The sequence below is a fragment of the Mercenaria mercenaria genome, chromosome 11, assembly GCF_021730395.1.
Source record: "Mercenaria mercenaria strain notata chromosome 11, MADL_Memer_1, whole genome shotgun sequence".
Classification (NCBI taxonomy): Eukaryota; Metazoa; Mollusca; class Bivalvia; order Venerida; family Veneridae; genus Mercenaria; species Mercenaria mercenaria.
In genome coordinates, this window is record NC_069371.1 from 73,018,852 (window position 1) to 73,038,362 (window position 19,511).

Genomic DNA, 19,511 nt, shown 5'->3' on the forward strand with positions numbered 1-19,511 from the left:
TGTAAAGGTTACATTCAGTAACTTAAACTGTTCTTGTACCCATAATAGACCCAAATTAGTACATAACGTTAAATGACTATATAGAATATCTTTTAAGCATGAAGTAGCGGGATATGAATATAACAACTGAACACGCAAGATCAAATTGAAATATTTTTATTGAATAGACGAGTAATCAGATTAAGTTAACAATCATGATCAATGGGTTTCCAGTCTATGCAGGTATCGGGTTTCATCCTTGCGAAATAAACTGCGCAGTTATCTTGGATCGGCAAACCCAAATTCGAATGCAAATACAAGTTATATTAAAACATAAAATATATTACAATGTTGAAACAATGTGTATGCGGTCATTGACATTATAAAAAAGGATTTAATTAAGCAGGTAAGATTGTTTATTTTCGCATATATGTTGTGGGACAAGAAACTTAATCTACATATAACTAAAATAAAATATGCTACTATTCAGTTTTCAATACCCAGATGAAAATGTTCAACAATAACAAATCCACAATTCCGTTAATATCATTTATAAATTTTATATATTTGTCATGATAATACTCGTAGTGATATCAAAGATTCAATTTAGAAAATCCACAAATAAAATGGGGTTATTATAACATTATACAGCTCGATCTTGGATGCTGTATTCGGCTCGAGGGGATTCTTGCCAGATCGAATCTCACGAGGCGCGCAAGCTATTGTTATAATCATTATAATGGCCTTTCTAGTACATACCTCTATCTTTTTGTTTGTTGTTTTGTTTTTGAACGAAATCTTCAATATTTATCGGTATCAAAATGGAACTTAGTGAAGTTTGTATGTACGCTATTTATAGAATTCAGGTCATGCATATTAATTAGTCATAGTTTCTATTCCGTCTAAACAGCACATGTATTGACATGCTGCCGTTTGACGTCATAGGCCACTCCTGTCAAAATGTCAATGTAAGAATGGGAAATGAGAATGTGCTTTGCAACTCCATGCAAGGATTTTGGATAATTGTGTATAGAAATAAATATGCAAATCACTGGAGTCAAACGTGCGGTTTTCCACGGGTTTCTTTGAAATTGTGGGGGAAATGCCTACCTGTTGTAGAACATAAAACCTTAACTTTATTTCTAAAGATAATAAAAATATAGTGATGAATGTTTTTTTAATCTGTTGTGTTACTATCCGGGTATGATTAAAGCGACTGCTCTTGATTCTTGATTGACAATATATCAAAATGCCAAGGTCATATGTGCGTAAAGAAAATGAGGCACTAAACGGGTTTATTGTTTAAGATACGCATCTGACCAGTATCGTATTTATTATCAACTGAGGGAAGCATGTAATGGATATTTTTTCATAATATACTAAGGTGTTAGTTAAAGCAAATTTATTTAAGCTCGATTGTGATAAAAGCTTCAAGATTATTTGATCCACTCTCGAGTCCGCTTCCTGAAAAAGCAAGTCTTCTATTGTCATATGAGAAGATGCGGTCGTGACCTCAGTGGGGCTTGAACCTACGACCTGCGACCGACACCTTAACCACTAGACCAGCGCTCCCTTTACGAAGGTGTTGACATCAAGTTGTTTCCCATCAGGATTTTGAGTAACATGATAAAGACAGGAGCAAGCGCTGTATGCTCAAACTCTATAACCATCGACCCTTCAAGATCGATGTCTAAACTTAGAAATATTATATAAATTAGATCTATTTATAAAGTAAATAAAGAAATTGACATAACTCACCCCTACCAATTTATACAAAAAAACATAAAATTTGTTTCACCATTTTCTTGTCTTAATGACAGCCAGATACGGGCTTAAGGCCCGGATCCAGGGCCGAGCCAAGGGGGGCTTGCCCCCCCCCCCCCCACACACACACACACACGTTGGCTGAGAAGTGACCTATACTCATTATATTACCTTAAAATGCACCAGAGGCTGTATTTCAAAATTGTCCAGGGGAGAGCCCCCTGATCCCCCTATAATGAGAGGGGTGTCCCACCAGTCTGTATTTCAAACAATATCCAAGGGAGAGACCACCTACCCACCCCCAGCCCTTTATATGGGAAGAAGTCCCCTCCAATACCTGCCGGCTGTCAGCGCTCTGCGCCCCCCCCCCCCCCCCCCCACCCCCCCAGCCCCCTCCACCCACACACACACGCACACGTTGGCTGAGAAGTGACCTATACTCATTATATTACCTTAAAATGCACCAGAGGCTGTATTTCAAAGTTGTCCAGGGGAGAGCCCCCTGATCCCCCTATAATGAGAGGGGTGTCCCACCAGTCTGTATTTCAAACAATATCCAAGGGAGAGACCACCTACCCACCCCCAGCCCTTTATATGGGAAGAAGTCCCCTCCAATACCTGCCGGCTGTCAGCACTCTGCGCCTCGACGGTGTCGTCTTCGTTCTAGACTGGTGCCCCCCCCCCCCCCCACACACACACACACACACCTTCCTCCCCCACTCCACCGTCAAATATTTCTGGATCCAGGCCTGGACTTGGTCGACAAATAGAGTTTCATGTTTAACAGATAAAAAGAAAGCATATTTTGTCTTTTTTTAATATACAATGATGCCAGGGAAGACTCGACTGTTTATGTAGGACACCTGGCTATTTTCTGAAAACTTGTCTTAGACATTGCTTCCATCGTTTGAAATTTCAGTTAATACTATAATGGTCACTTTTTAAAACTTGCTGTTGAAAAGTGAACAAGCGCTTTTGATTATTGAAATACGCTTGTTTGCCAATCCCAGGTTTTGTTGTTTTGAGTTGTTGAAAGCCATCTTGAAACTGAAACGCTCGTCCAATCAAATCATGTGTTACAACACAGGTACTGTCAAATTCAAGATGGCTTCCAACAACTCAAAACAATGTGAAATTGAAATATTTTGCTAGAATATATTCATTCATTAGATTTGAATTAGGTAAACAGTGGAATTGCAGACCTTTTTATTCAAGTGAATGATAGGCACAGCGATATGCCGTCAGAATGCTTCTAAATCGCCGAAACGACGATATCATATGTTCCACATTGTTTGGCAAATGGACATATAGCAGACTTCATACCTTCTAATAAGTACTGTTTTGATAGTTGAACATTTTTTTTTCAGGGTTGTATCAGGGGTCTTGTAGGGTGGGGATATTAAGGAACACCTGAGAATGTCAGAACTTTTTTGTCAGGGTTGTATCAGGGGTCTTAGGGTGGGGAGGGGGTGACCAATCAATGATACTGCCACCTGTGATTTTACCTTATAAAAGTTCATATTTCTTTTTAAAATAATTTTTGTTTACTCAGAATCCGACAATTTTCAGTATAATTGCAACCAAAATTAGTTTCGAGTTGCTCGTGAGATGTTGAATTTGATTTATTTCCCGTTATCATGTAATTACCTACTTAATTTGCATATTTCCCATGATGCCTTGTGGTTAAATTCAACATGGCGTCCCGCATGGATTTACATGCGCGATTGATACGGTAAAACATAACTAAAAGTAATCATCCGAACATTCCGGAAAGAGTCATCTTCATAGAAATGTAGAAAAGGTGGCTATCAGTTAGCGAAGTAAACAGATTTTAGGCAAAATGCGCATATAGAACATACAATAGCTGAATTCTTATATTGCATATTTTTGAATGGAACGAAATAGAGCTCTGACTGAGGCCCGATAGGGGTAGCCGAATTCAGATCTCTGTGTATAGATTTAGCATATTAATGAAAGTAATCCAGCAGCATTCAATACGGGGGGTATAATACGGAATTTAAAAGGTACAATACGGAATTTTTTTCTGCCTGTTTATATTTAATTGTGAGCCCGCCCGCTTAGCTCAGTAGGTAGAGCGTCGGACTACGGATCGCGGGGTCGTGAGTTCGATCCTCGGGCGGGGCGTATGTTCTCTGTGACTATTTGATAAACGACATTGTGTTTGAAATCATTAGTCCTCCACCTCTGATTCATGTTGGGAAGTTGGCAGTTACTTGCGGAGAACAGGTTTGTACTGGTACAGAATCCAGGAACACTGGTTAGGTTAACTGTCCGCCGTTATATGACTGAAATACTGTTGAAAAACGGCGTTAAACCCAAAACAAAAAAAATTTAATAGTGAAATACAAGCCGAATTTTTACCGAATTTTATATACTAGGTATAGTAATATGAGGTCATTTAACAGTGTTGCGTACAATACCGAATTGTATTGGACGAGTTCACAGCAGTAATAATCCAAATATGGGTAGTTACTGCTGTGTACGAGTCCAATGAATTCAGTATTGTATTCAACACTGTTAAATTACCTCTGTAATTCACAACATAGAAAGATAGATGTTGAAAACAAAACTTCATACATTTTAACTCGCAAACAACAACACACGTTAATTTAAAAAAAAAAAAACGTTCTTCTCTGATAACACATAGATCTATACACTTAGATCTAATCTCGGTTCAAAAATTTTCGAAAACAATTTTTCGTGAAATTTAAAACCGAAACTATGAAAATTGGATAGAAAACATTCTAACTAAGAAATTGAGTGCTTACACTAACATGTTTCGTTCAAAAATTAAGAAATTTATCACATTTTTTTTCAAAAAAAAAAAAAATACTGCTGTCGCTATATACAAGGGAAGTAATTTTAAACCTCCTTATAAGGAACCTGAAGAGTTGTCCCGTTCAATATGAAAAAGATATGGATTTTTGGGACTGGATTCCAATATGAAAAAATATGGAGTTTGTGGATTTTAGATTTCGGATGTTACTATATATACTTAAAAAATATGACACACAGTACAATACTGGTTTCTATTGTATTGTCACATGGTAGAAAGAAAAGCTTCCAATTGGTAAAAAATATATAGGTGTGAAATAAAGCATTTTATAATATACACCAGGCTGCAGATCACCATATCTTCCCAAGATAGAAATACAATACTGACCCTGTCGTTAAGTGCCGAGAGCTTAGTCACCACTAATTAGCAGATATATAGATAACTTTTAATTCCTCCAATACTGAAGAGCACAAAATATGTACATGAAACAAATATGATCATATATGTACAGACACAGAACAACAAATACATTAAGACATGATATGACAATCACCATTAAGACCATTATAGAATGCTACATCACAATAAAATGTTTTACATACCATTAATGACCAAGTGACCTAACACGTATGTAAAAAGTGTCGAGTTAAGTTACATTTTTGACATCAATACTTACATATGATGTTTTGTTTCAGAAGACAAATAAACTAAGATCATATCAGACACATCTGGTGTAAGAATATATTAGAGGTATCCTATCACACCTGCCTTTACATACTAGAGTCGATACAGTAATTTGATACTCTATATGATACAATATTACTTACAAAAACTGAAACAATATTACTTACAAGCATACACAGCAATACATACAGTAATTATTCACTAGCCAACCTATCTGAGACTTGGAACGAAACCGAAAGTCAAGTCAAAATTTGATTGACCGAGAGATGTAATTTTATACTGATTACACTGAGAAAAAAAAAAAAAAAAAAAAAAGGAAATAAAACAACAACAATGAACTGAGACTTTTACCAAAATCTTCAATCGAAACGAAAAAGTAAGAATATGGAAAAGTCTTTTACATAATTATACTTTACTGCATGTTCTTAAAATGTTTTGTTTTTTTTGTTCATATGGAGAACTAGCATTGTAAGAATACTAAAAATTATACGACCTTTGATACGCGATGAACAGTCGTTCGCACAATAAAGCAATCGTTAATACAGTTCCTTAAGCAACCATGTATAAAATCATTTATCAAATTTAAATGTCTATTTCATCATACGTAACAGGAGTTTGGCAGCATTATAATACTTTAAGCTGTACCCGTCTGATTCAGCGGCCATTTTGATATAAAACCAGCATTGTTCCTTAGGACGCAATGAAAATGTTTGTGCAAATTTTGCGACACCGGGTATCCCAGAGTTCCAATTGAAAGGAGCTGTTCTTTGCACAGTAGCAAATTAAATGTACTGTGAGGTCTTCTGTTAGATATCCACACTTGTGACATTTCTGAGCAAACGATCTAGAGAAGTATTTTCCAATTAAGTCCATAAGAAAGGTACACATAAACAATAACTTAGGATTCCTTTTAGCAATCAACCACAACATACACGGGCGTTCAAACATTATCAACCAAGTAATATCAGAAATACTGTCCTGGATATGCGTTACTCGTTGAGCAGTTTCAAATCGTAATACAGCATTTTTCAAAATAGTTTTCCAAGAGTATTTGGAAGGGAAACAAGATGATCTCATATATTCTTCCAGGAAACTCTCTAAACCATACTTTTGAAGAAGTCTGTATGCCTCTGGGATGAAACCGTGTCTTTGTGTATCAAAATTTACAAATCTTATCAATCTTTGCGTGAAAATCTGTTTGGCTAAATACCTGCTCGGGAGATTGCACAGTAGACCGAGAAACTGGAGCTTTTTATAATCAACAATAGTCTCAATAGGGTTCAAGTTTATGGCACTTAAGCAAAATTCAGTATTAGTATTTGGTCTAAGTCGTTGCATTGATTTCACACAAAATCTGTGAGCTCTCTCCAAAGATAACATGTCAGTTACTGAATATGTATTCCGCAGTTCGCATCCTTATAGAGCCTTTGGTAGAACGACTGAATTATATATGGTTCTTAAAGTGATAGGGTTTATGGATAGGGTATTAACTCCATCATTTGAAACGCTTAAGTAGGTTCCTCTAATCTCCACACATGCCTGGTTAATAGATGTTTTTGTTGACATGAATTTGTCGCATATAAGACCGAGATGAGTATAGTCTTCAGCTTCTGGAATTTGTTCACTTCCGAGCATAAATCTTCTAGCTGTAACAGAATTAGTATTTTCGTTAAAGACAATAACTGCACACTTGCTGGCATTATAACAAAAGCGCCACCGTTTCGAATATCTGTCACATATACTCAACATTTCATCCAGTCCTTGCTTTGAGAAAGATATTAAAACCATGTCATCTGCCACTGTGGGTGAACAGACATTCAGGCCATGTATACACATTCCATTACCACTGCTTTCAAGTTGTCGTATGAGTTCATCGATGAAGATTAAATAGAGCAGTGGCGAACTTTTTCCACCTTGACGCGTGCCTTGTAACACTTGAAATTCGTTTGATAATAGACCATTGTTTGGTAGAAAGAAAAGCTTCCAATTGGTAAAAAATATATAGGTGTGAAATAAAGCATTTTATAATATACACCAGGCTGCAGATCACCATATCTTCCCAAGATAGAAATGCAATACTGACCCTGTCGTTAAGTGCCGAGAGCTTAGTCACCACTAATTAGCAGATACATTGTGTCTCTATTAAACATCAGATGAAAATGGTTTTAGGTACAATATGTTAGTAAAGTTGGATATGAACTATATACAATATTAAGTGATACTGAAAAGTAAGTGTTTGAAAATATTTATTTCTATAGAGTCAAACACATAAATAAACTCCAACATTTAACAGCAAAACACAACCTCCTTCCTTAAATTAAAGCTCATTCCTAAAACATAGAGCCTTATTCCATACCTGCTTCGACCAGTTCACATGTATATTAGACGTGTTCTCATACAGTATTGTCAATACTAATATCAATATCAACATCTACATTACAAATCACATATTCAGTCAATATAAGCATTATCGTGGAATATAGAAATACTACCTTGAAACAGTAACTAATGGTTATAAGAAAAAAATGCAATACCGGAAGTTTTACTGAATGCTATATTATACGAATTGTGCATATGCAAAATCTCAGTCAGTTTTTCATATATACAGAGGAACATTATTTTGGCTACCATTCAATGACTGTAAATACTGTGACAAATGAGATTTTCGTGAAATGAGTGGTTGTGGAGGTTGCCTGTACGAAAAAAGGACCTGTTTTACAGCTGTAAAACGTCTGTAAAAGACCTGTATTTTGAAATTACAACTGTAAAAGACCTGTAAGTGGAAAAACTGATCAGAAATACAGTTAAAAGTTTCAGGTGTAAAATATGAAGGTCTCAATTTACAGCTGTAAAAAAATACCGTTGAAAGTTACAGCTGTAAAATGGTCATGTCTCAAACTTACAGCTGTAACATTTTTGGAGGGAAACATGAGTACTGTCAGCCATCTTTAATGCATTTTGGCGGGATATAACTGAAATTTACACAGACATTACATCTTGTAAAATTTTGGAATTTAAAGCGGTTTTGAGTAAGTACAGATGTTTAATTATCTATTATAGTTGTAAAAGGACATGTATAAGTACATACATTAACTATTTACTCTATACTGGAAGCCGATAAGTTTAAAAGAAATAATTACAAGATTGTCATATGTTTTCATGACTGACAAAGAAAGTTTTATAAACAAGATCTGCATATTTTCTACTTTGTATCCTACTCCTGAATTTTGCTGTTGCCAGCTATACTGTAATCAAACCACATATACTTTACGTACTAGATCATTTATTTTGCCATTTTCGTAGTAATTGCTACCTTATCTAGAGAATTACAATTTATCCTAAAACTTTTTGCACCTCTACTTTCGTCCCTTAAAATAATGCCCTCGTTTTCAATACCTATAATATTTCTACAGCTGTAACTTTTGCGCATTTTTACAGCTGTAACTTTTTCATTTTTACAGCTGTAACTTTTTTTACAGTTGTAGCTCATTTGCATATTTCGAACTGTTTTACAGTCGTTTGACAGCTGTAAATTGAAATCTACAGCTGTAAGATCAATATTGTTATATAAAATCTACAGGTGTAAATTTAGAATAAGCATGACTGTTAGTTTGAACAAAAATACAGGTCTTTAACAGCTGTAAAATTTCGTACAGGTAAAAACATTAATGGGCCCGACCGAACCGGTTCGTGTTCCTAGCGAATAAGTATAGCAGGAGCCAGCAGACACGTTTTTATATATACATTTGATACGAGGGAAAAACGTGAACTATGTCGGGCGTAACTTTAACCTAGGTGTACACGCTGTGTACATGCAACACTCTTACGTATGCATTGAATACTTATCCCAAAGATAACACAATGCCATTTATATCGTTTTACATTAATGCACTTTTGTAAAAATTTGAATTGAACTACTAGCGCAGTCAAAATAGACAGAAAATTAAAATTATTATAAGGTAGTTAAGTAGCGCGTAGATTTAACCTGTGATATAAATAACGCTATTCTGTTAATGTATAGCTTAGATTCCAATTTAAAGCGTGATTAGCAATTTCTATACCGTGATATAAAGCCGTTTCCTAGTCTAAGATCACTGTTATTTTAAAGTATGTTTTATATATGTTTTATATAGACACTGTACACTATTGCAATATTGCCTGCATTCCACCCCCACCCCCGAAAAACACTTGCAATTAACAGAACTTTTCATGGGATAAAAATGCAGCCGCAGTAAACATCAGGTTGGCCCGCTCTTTTTTCCATCATCTTGAACCAAATCAAATGCATATAAAGACTACTCTCTTCATGGCCGCAAACATTTAAAACGTTGTCATGCATATTCATGTACCTACTATTTCATATCTGCTCTATCAGATTATGCTTTTTTTTCAGGTATTTCACTAAACACTTCATTAAATTCACAATCAAAAAGAGGAACTACTTTCTTATTGTGTTAACCAAGGGGAGAATAACTGTTGTCTTGTTCCCGGACTTACAGACAGGTAATTCCGTTACTTTTATTTTCTCTATCAAACAGTCTGACTTTATTCAAATAAAATCATTCTATTTAGAATTATATAGAAACATAAAGCGGAAACACCAAAATACAATTGATTTAATAAATGATAGATTATGAATGTAGATCAGCTCAAATACAATATTGCATCAGAAAATATATGGAAACCCTCTTAAAGCAACCAGTTAAAACCGGAATGAGTAAACATTTTTAGCCAATAATCACTTTGTACAATAGATATACTAGTGTAGTTTTTCTAATGGTTAACTGACACGAGGTAGTCGTTTTTACATTTTAAACCAGGTAAAAAAAAAACAAGTTTTGATATAGTTTACATTTTATTTTATTTCATAAAATGCTTTTAAAGATATACTATAGAATATACAATCGATAACTACAAAATGCGCCTTACATACGTAAGCAATATATGTATTGTATTGTATATAGTCACTGTAGGCCATTGGCGTTAACCCAAATGTTTTAGGATAATGTTTTCAGTGAACAAGATATAGTTTATTTTGTCCCACAGATCATCTTTGCCGGCGGCACTATCACTGATGGACTAGCTCATAGACTACGATCTATACTTTTTACATTTTATCTTAAATTTTTTAAAGAGAGCAAGTCTTTATCCTATGTCCAATAGCATATGATTAGATTACAACCGGTTCTCCACGAAAGTCTTTAAATTATACTTGCATTTCTCACAATCATATAAAATAAGAGAAAATATACAAACGTTGAAATTTTGTGACATATTCTTTATTATTAGTATTGTGGATAGTCTACAAATTTTCCTCACAAGGTGTTTTAATTTTGTCCATCTTTGTCATCGATGATTTATTTTTCGAGCATATCTTGAAACTCGTTCTAATACTTTTCTATAGCTGTTGATCAGCCGTTGTGTAACTTGAATATTTGTTAATGAAATGAACTATCTATAAGAGGGTTCATATTACTGTTAGAGTTTCTCTCATCATATGGTAATATACGTTGTCCGGATATTGCTAAAACCTCTTTTTTGTCTTTGACATTTATAACTAACTGCTGGATTATCTCATCTAAATCTGCCCTTGCTGGATTTCTTTGCAATTATCCAAAGCTGATAAATTCTATCTGGCCAAATTCTCCGTTTGACGTGTCTCTGAACGTTAGACAGAAACTCATTACGTAAATTCACTATTCACTATAATACCTTGGATGATTCTGTCTTAACTTTTATGGTTTGTTTTTCACCTTTTCGAGGCTGATTGATCAATCTATTACCTTTGATGTAGCTGACCTATTTTTGGTTTTCTACCAGTCTTTCAGGTTTTAAGTTCACGACTAGAAATATGGCTATCTAGTCGCCCTTTCAAACATGTTTTCAAAAATCTCTGTCTTGCAATTATAAATCTGCCTAGCCAATGTTTTAATAGTCTGATATTAACTAGCTTGCTTTTTAGCACTAAAATGTTTTCCCTGTGTTGGATCTGTACTATAGCAGATAGGCACTGCTTAATCTAGATCACTGATAACGATCTAGGGCGAGGCCCTTTCGAAAACAAATCCGTGATTTGTTTGTCTTTTTGCTTCAAATACATGATGTTGTTGAATTTAGTGCAAAAATAACAATCATCGTGTATACATGTATCAAGGGTAATACCCTGCATTAACTCTGCTGGAGGTTATACAGTCTAATGATATTGTAGAGTACTTGCCATCCTTTGTGAATCCTTACTATTCTGTATATTATCAGTTAAACTCTCAATTCTACTTCCGTGTTTTCTCCAATAATGTTCAAGCATCCTGATGGCATTTGGATAAGACACAAAATTAAGCAAATACCTAGCTTTTTACATTTAAATTGATATTCTATCATAATGTATCATTTTGCCAATGAAATCTCGCTATTTACACACACACGTTTCGGAAAAGAAAACTGAAATTATTGCCGTCTCATTAGCAAATTAAGTCAGGATGTATTTTGAATTTCTCCTGACAGTCAACAGGAATATTCAAGGCGCGATAATATACTGATCTGATCTAGCCTCCAAGCCTTCCCTGCTTTGTGCAATGGGCAGAGTGAGATTTACTTAGATATTTGATCATTTGTGTCTTAAGATTTTAAATGTTTTACCTTTTCCGCATTGTTAACACCATACGAAGATATATGGAAATGATTTTGATATTTGAATCCGTTATTATTACCTACAAATGGAGACTTACTTTTGTTCATGTGAATAAACTGCATTTAAGTTATGGCCTTGCATTTAGTCAGATGTTTAGTTTTCACCTTTTATCACTGAGCCTGAAAATACAGATATGACTTTGTATTGGGGTGTGTAATGAGTACTTTGAAAGCGAGTTTGACTTTGGTTCCCGTGTAATGAATTTACTGGGGCCCTTGCATCTAGTACAAAGGGCGTTCAATAAGTAATGATACTTTGTATGTAGTTCCATAACCGGTGGTTATTTCTGAATGCGTTTTTTTTTTTTGCACATTATTGAGATATTTATTTGAAACAAAACGTCATAAGAATGATAAAAATCGGTAGATTCAAAGTAAAAATATAAACATTTGAGTGAGGTGTACTCAGGTATACTTGACAATTTTATGTCCAAAATGTTCAGATTATAATGTGCAATTCCTTGATTCTACTATTTAACTGTAGTTCTTTTTTTTTAGTTTAATCAATTGAAACAAATAATCTTCTTTACATACACATTTGAAAACCCAAATAAAAAAATAATAACAGTATTAAATGGTGTATGTATATTTTTACTCGCAAAAAAAGAAGATAATTTTAGTATAATAAGCCTCTTCAATTTCGTTAGCGTGACGTTCATCGTTGAAAGAAAATCTTGTATTTTAAGTTGATACAAATTTCTTAATTCTAGACTGTGAAACAAGTTCTTACAACTTTAAATAATTATTCTCGAGACTCATTCCAGATGGAATCAAACTCGATATTAGATATTTTAGCTTTTTGCTAAAATAAACAGGAGGGTCATGATGACCCTGGATCGCTCACCTGAGTAATATGAGCTACATGTTTCAAATGTCAAACTGATGATAAAATATTAGGAAAGTCAGTAGATCAAACTCATGGTCAATGAAATTCAGTTTTACGATTTGTGTGCAAAACTGTGTATGTCATGAAAATTTCTAGGCTGTATTTTAAACAGGAGCTGTCACTAATGGTGACAAATGCCCCCGCAGCGCCATGACCTTTGACCTGGTGACCTTGACCTTTGACCTGGTGACCCTAAAGTCAGTACGGGTCGTGTACTCAATAAGTACTATCAGCATGTGAAGTTTGAAGGTACTGGATGCAGTGGTTCACGCGTAAGGTGCCTTCATGCAAAAAGTTAACATTGGCCCCTTTGACCTTGACCTTTGACCCCAAAGTCAGTAGGGGTGGTGTACTCAATAAGTACTATCAGCATATGAAGTTTAAAGGTACTAGATGCAGTGGTTCGCAGGTAAAATGTCATCATGCAAAAAGTCAACATTGGCCCCTGTGACCTTGACCTTTGACCTGGTGACCCCAATGTCAGTAGGAGTCGTGTACTCAATAAGTACTATCAGCATTTGAAGTTTGAAGGTCCTGGGTGCAGTGGTTCGCGAGTAAAGTGCCTTCATGCAAAAAGTCAACATTGCGCACTGTGACCTTGACCTTTGACCTGGTGACCCAATGTCAGTAGGAGTCGAGGACTCAATAAGTACTATCAGCATGTGAAGTTTGAAGGGGTTGGTGCAGTCGTTCGCGAGAAAAGTGCTTTCATGCAAAAGTTAACGTTGGCCTTCGTGCAAAAAGTTAACGTTGTGACGAATGAACGGACGGACAGTTTAAAACTAATATGCCTCCCTTTGGGGGCGTAAAAGGATCAGATGCTTTTTTAAGTATTTTTCCTATATAACTCACATAATAACATAATTAATTGCAGGGGTATAATTTGAACAATTTTGATAGAGGACTACTAGACAATGCATTATACCAAATATCAAAAGCCTAGGCCAATAGGTTTCTCAACTAAAGAGCCTCGGTGCCATTTTGCCATTACTTGCCCCTTACTGCTATGGCTCCAAATCCTCACCTGGGGTGAAGATTTCTTTCGGGTGAAGAGTTAATAGGTGTTTTACGAAAGGATTCTTATGCTATTTAGATGCCCATCCGTGTCTGAAATAATAATCGAAGAGGCATAAGGAAAAAAGCTGAAAGTCGTCTAATGACTGACACTCGCGTGAGGAGGCTAAACCCAGTTAAAAAGCCACATTGTTCAGCTAACTTATTTTTAACACAGTTACATACGAAGAAAATTTGTATATACCATACGTAACAGGTTGAGCAAATACAAAACTCAGCTGAGCAAATATGACAAAGTAAGGGCTGATACGAAATTAAATGCATTTTTACTGCTTAATTCGAGGGACCTAATATGGAGGATAAAAATCGAGTAATTTTATATCCTTATTTGTCCTTAAACAGGGAACAAAACTCCTCTTAAATTACTTTAAATTATTTTCTTTCTTAATGGAAGGTCATCGAGATAATAAAAGGAAATAGTGCGATACTAGCGGAATTTTATCGTGCTTTTCTAGCTATGTTGAATTTTCGCCAAATATGCTATTTTGTATGGAGACTAAATAAAGTTTAACATACTCGTAACAATGTCGCTTTTTATACGTTTAAACTGAATATATAACTATTACCAGGATCGATTTCTGTAACCGGAAAAACTTGCCCGCATTTCGAACAATGCATTATCGACGGTTCCTGGAATGAGTAAGTATTTTCGCAGAGTATTTGTGATGGCTTTATGTAAGTGCAGTGGGCAGTGTATGTCGTAAATGAAGATTTTTATCTTTCAATTTGCAAAAATTCAAAATTTTAATTTTTAAGTGTCTGCTCTGGCCTGTAAAAATGGAATCAGTTTAAACAACACAAACAAGAAAAATAAGTTCCACTGGAATAAAGAAGCAGGAAAGAAATCAAAGTGCAAAAAAGAAGGAGTTTGTGTCGGACATCACTTTCGAAATTCCTTTCGTTTTCAGTTTGATGAATGTGCCAGAAAAAAGGGTTTCTTTTTCGTGTGTAATAATTTCATTTTCTATTTTAAATATTGAATTATTATATTGTTGGCATTAATCTTTTTGCACATTTATTATCTATGATAGGGGATATAGACCTTCTATTCCAACGAAATTCCGGATACTGCTTTTTAAAGTTAATTTATGCTAATTTTTATTCCTTTTCATTGTGTTATTTTTATTGGTACTGTATATAAATAAGTTATATGCAATCCATAAATTTAATATTTACGTAGATATTTCTTTAACTTTTATTATCACTTATTGCGACAACGTTTCGGCTCAGGGTCTTTATTAAGTCACATGCACAATTCTTAGATTACATATTTTGCAATTATTCTGGCTAGCAAATGCATATGTAACGTTATATGGAATCACGGAAGTGACGTTTTTGTAAACAATACAATCGACGCAGACCTGCCAAAATTGGGATACATACATTCTACTTAAAAGCATGCGCTACTTATAGGGAGTTAAACAGTGCCTTAGTTTATAGCGGATGGTTACCTTATTTTTCTTGCATTCCAATTTAAAGAGATAAAATTTAGTAGTTTTTGTTAGCTCACCTGAGCAATGCTCAGGTGAGTTTTTCTGATCGCTCGATGTCCGGCGTCTGTCGTCCGTCGTCTGTCGTCTGTCGTCTGTCAACATTTAGCTTGTGTATGCGATAGAGGCTGTATTTTTCAATTAATCTTCATGAATATTGGTCAGAATGATAACCTTGATGAAATCTAGGTCGAGTTCGAAAATGGGTCATCTCGGGTCAAAAACTAGGTCACTAGGTCAAATCAAAGAAAAACCTTGTGTATGCGATAGAGGCTGTATTTTTCAATTAATCTTCATGAATATTGGTCAGAATGATAACCTTGATGAAATCTAGGCCGAGTTCGAAAATGGGTCATCTCGGGTCAAAAACTAGGTCACCAGGTCAAATCAAAGAAAAACCTTGTGTATGCGATAGAGGCTGTATTTTTCAATTGATCTTCATAAATATTGGTCAGAATGATTGCCTTGATGAAATCTAGGTCGAGTTCGAAAATGGGTCATCTCGGTTCAAAAACTAGGTCACTAGGTCAAATCAAAGAAAAACCTTGTGTATGCGATAGAGGCTGTATTTTTCAATTAATCTTCATGAATATTGGTCAGAATGATAACCTTGATGAAATCTAAGCCAAATTCAAAAATGGGTCATCTCGGGTCAAAAACTAGGTCACTAGGTCAAATCAAAGAAAAACCTTGTGTATGCGATAGAGGCTGTATTTTTCAATTATTCTTAATGAATATTGGTCAGAATGATAACCTTGATGAAATCTAGGCCGATTTTGAAAATGGGTCATCTGGGGTCAAAAACTAGGTCACTAGGTCAAATCGAAGAAAAACATTGTGTATGCGCTAGAGGCTGTATTTTTCAATTGATCTTCATGAATATTGGTCAGAATGATTGCCTTGATGAAGTCTAGGCCGAGTTCGAAAATGGGTCATCTCGGGTCAAAAACTAGGTCACTAGGCCAAATCAAAGAAAAACCTTGTGTATGTGATAGAGGCGGTATTTTTCAATTGATCTTCATGAATTTTGGTCAGAATGATTACCTTGATGAAATCTAGGCCGATTTTGAAAATGGGTCATCTCGGGTCAAAAACTAGGTCACTAGGTCAGATCAAGGAAAAACCTTGTGTATGCGATAGAGGCTGTATTTTTCAATTGATCTTCATGAATTTTGGTCAGAGTGATTACCTTGATGAAATTTAGACCAAGTTTGCAAATGGGTCATCTGGGGTCAAAAACTAGATCACTAGGTCAAATCAAAGAAAAACCTTGTGTATGCAATAGAGGCTGTATTTTTCAACTGATCTTTATGAAATTTAGCCAGAATGATTACCTTGATAAAATCTAGGCCGAATTCGAAATTGGGTTATCTGGGGTCAAAAACTAGGTCACTAGGTCAAATCGAAGAAAAACATTGTGTATGCAATTGAGGATGTATTTTTCAATTGATCTTCATGAAATTTGGTCAGAGTGATTGCCTTGATGAAATCTAGGTCGAGTTTGAATATGGGTTATCTGAGGTCAAAAACTAGGTCACTAGGTCAAATTAAAGAAAAATCTTGTGTATGCGATAGAGACTGTTTTTTTCAATTGATTTTTATGAAATTTAGCCAGAATGATTACCTTGATAAAATTTAGGCCGAGTTCGAAAATGGGTCATCTGGGGTCAAAAACTAGGTCACTAGGTCAAATCGAAGAAAAACATTGTGTATGTGATAGAGGCTGTATTTTTCAATTGATCTTCATGAATTTTGGTCAGAATGATTGCCTTGATTAAATCTAGGTCAAGTTTGAACATGGGTCATCTAGGGTCAAAAACTAGGTCATATCTAAGAAAATGCTTGTTTTATCGCAAGAGACCAATTTTTTGGTCCAATCTTAATGAAAATTGGTCAGAATATTTGTTTCCATGAAATCACTAGGTCAAACATGTTTTACACTGTTATGGTGTGTTTCTTAGGTGAGCGACCTAGGGCCATCTTGGCCCTCTTGTTTCTGTGTATCAGTCAGAAAACAGCTGTTATTTTCATAGCATTTAGCTTTTAATAGAAATTCATATGTTTTTATTTTCTCTCCATGCTATTGTTTACTAATGCGATTATTTAGGGTGTTCAGGATAGCTTTGGTCAGCTTCTCTACCATCAAACTTCCCAAGATGTTTTTATTATAAATCAGAATACTAATGTATCCCCTTTTCAAAAACATTCAGCTTTTTAAATTCCATCAAATACTTTTTATTCACTGATGTGTTTTTACATATCACTTAAATAGTCAGTAATGGATAGCCTTGATTTCTATTTGTTGCAATATGTTAAATAACAGAACAAGCAAACATTTAAAATGTATGTCAGAATGTCTGTCTGCATGCTAATAAAAGAATGATATGAAAATTTGTACATTAATTCAAGTCTAAATACAAAATTTATCAACCTATCCCTTAAACCTTAAAATCCGCTATGCCCTTAAGCACTGTAAGTTTCCTTGTAGAAAAATAAAAAAGTAAAGGGATGTAATTGATTAATGATTTATTTTAATTATTTATTTGAAAGACTGTATTTATTATTTACATTATTATAATACGAAAATGCATATTAACAGGAAAAAATAAGATGAAAAGACTCAAACCTCATAAAGGTAAGGGTTGAAAATGCGCAAACGTCTTCGATTTAACAAAAAAAAAATATCATCGATATTTCAGCACAATAGAATGAAAGTACAGTGTGTTACATGTATTACAAACTAGAATATTTAACCTCATTGTTATTACTAATATCATCAGCATTTAATTAACACATTATATTTGAAATCTGAGTGGAAAATTACATATATTATCCATAGGGATATTTTTTGCTTAAATATACTACATTACTCTTTCGGTAATAAACACCAACCTAATTACACAGTACGTACGTCTGGAACACTAACATTTATAAACAGTGTCTTATATCTTTAGTTTTATAGATATACTTTGATTTTTTTCAGTTAAGCATTTATGTGTTTTATGTCTGATATTCAGAATTATAGTCAAAACTTTTTCAGATGTCACCTAACAATAAGGTGAGAGAAAAACTGGCCTTTGAACCAAGGTGATCTGCATTTTAAAGTATCCTTGCTCTATTATCTTAATGTAGGTTCTTTAGCAATATTGACACAATGGTCTTTCATTGCACAACATTGACCGTTTGTCTTTCCAAAATACTACTTGATCAGTATAAGTAAAAGTATTTATAGTAGCGAATTTTGAGTCAATATTCATTGCTACATATTCAGAAGCTGTTCTCCTAAGGAGGAGGTGAAGAAAACAACAACAATATCATCTACGTAAATACACCAACGTTATCGTCAACATAAGACACATGGGTTATTATTTTTTGTTGCTTTTAAACTGTGAGTTTCAAGTCCCTAGGCGTGATAAAATGATTTTTGTTGTGTTTCATTCATCTTAGTCCTTCCTCATCATTTAACTTGAAAGTATCATATCAACCCCACATTCCTGATTAGACATTAATCAGAATAATGGTCTTGATAACATCTGAGCAAAGTTTGAAACTCAGTCATTTCGGATGAACAACTACGTAAATCTGAATTCAAGCACAAGCGTGTGCATACAATGCATTTCATTCCCTATACCAAAAGATAATAGGTAAGGGTATACTTCTTGGATGCACAGAGCACTAAAACAAAGCCCCAGAGCCACGCATCTGCAAAGTAGGCCCACAACAAACAGAAGCTGTAATGGAAAAATATTTCAGACGTGTTGCTTCAAACATCCAACAAGTACTATTAATTTGTGCTAAATATAGAAGGAGGGGAAGGAAATGGTAAGGGTCAAAATGGGGCCGGGGCTGGGGAGGGAGAGGAAGGGAACACGAAGGTGAAAGTTCAAAAGGACGCACAGTAAAGGGAAATCCACGTTCCTTAATAACAGTCATACTACAACGTAAACCACAATAGCGCGTACACTCATGTACAAAAGAAAAACATACAGCCACACCCAATTAAGTAACATAGAAAAACGAACAAGCAACACATAAGAAAACAGGCAAAACTTAGAAGTCTATTTCGCATATGGGCCATGAGCAGTCAATAATTTTGGTCACTAAATACAACAATAAAAGTTCTGCTCACACTATAAAGACAGTGTGTTTT

The 19,511-nt window shown here is 34.8% G+C and overlaps 1 protein-coding gene across 1 annotated transcript in view; it reads left to right on the forward strand.

Moving 5' to 3' along the window:
* Positions 1–232: 232 nt before the first annotated feature.
* Positions 233–19,511, forward strand: part of LOC123566668 (interferon-induced very large GTPase 1-like) — a 110,630-nt gene continuing 91,351 nt past the window's right edge. The window contains exons 1-2 of the mRNA XM_053517718.1: positions 233–385; positions 9,618–9,727. The gene's annotated coding sequence lies outside the window, so the exon portion shown is untranslated. The remainder of the gene's footprint in view (positions 386–9,617; positions 9,728–19,511) is intronic.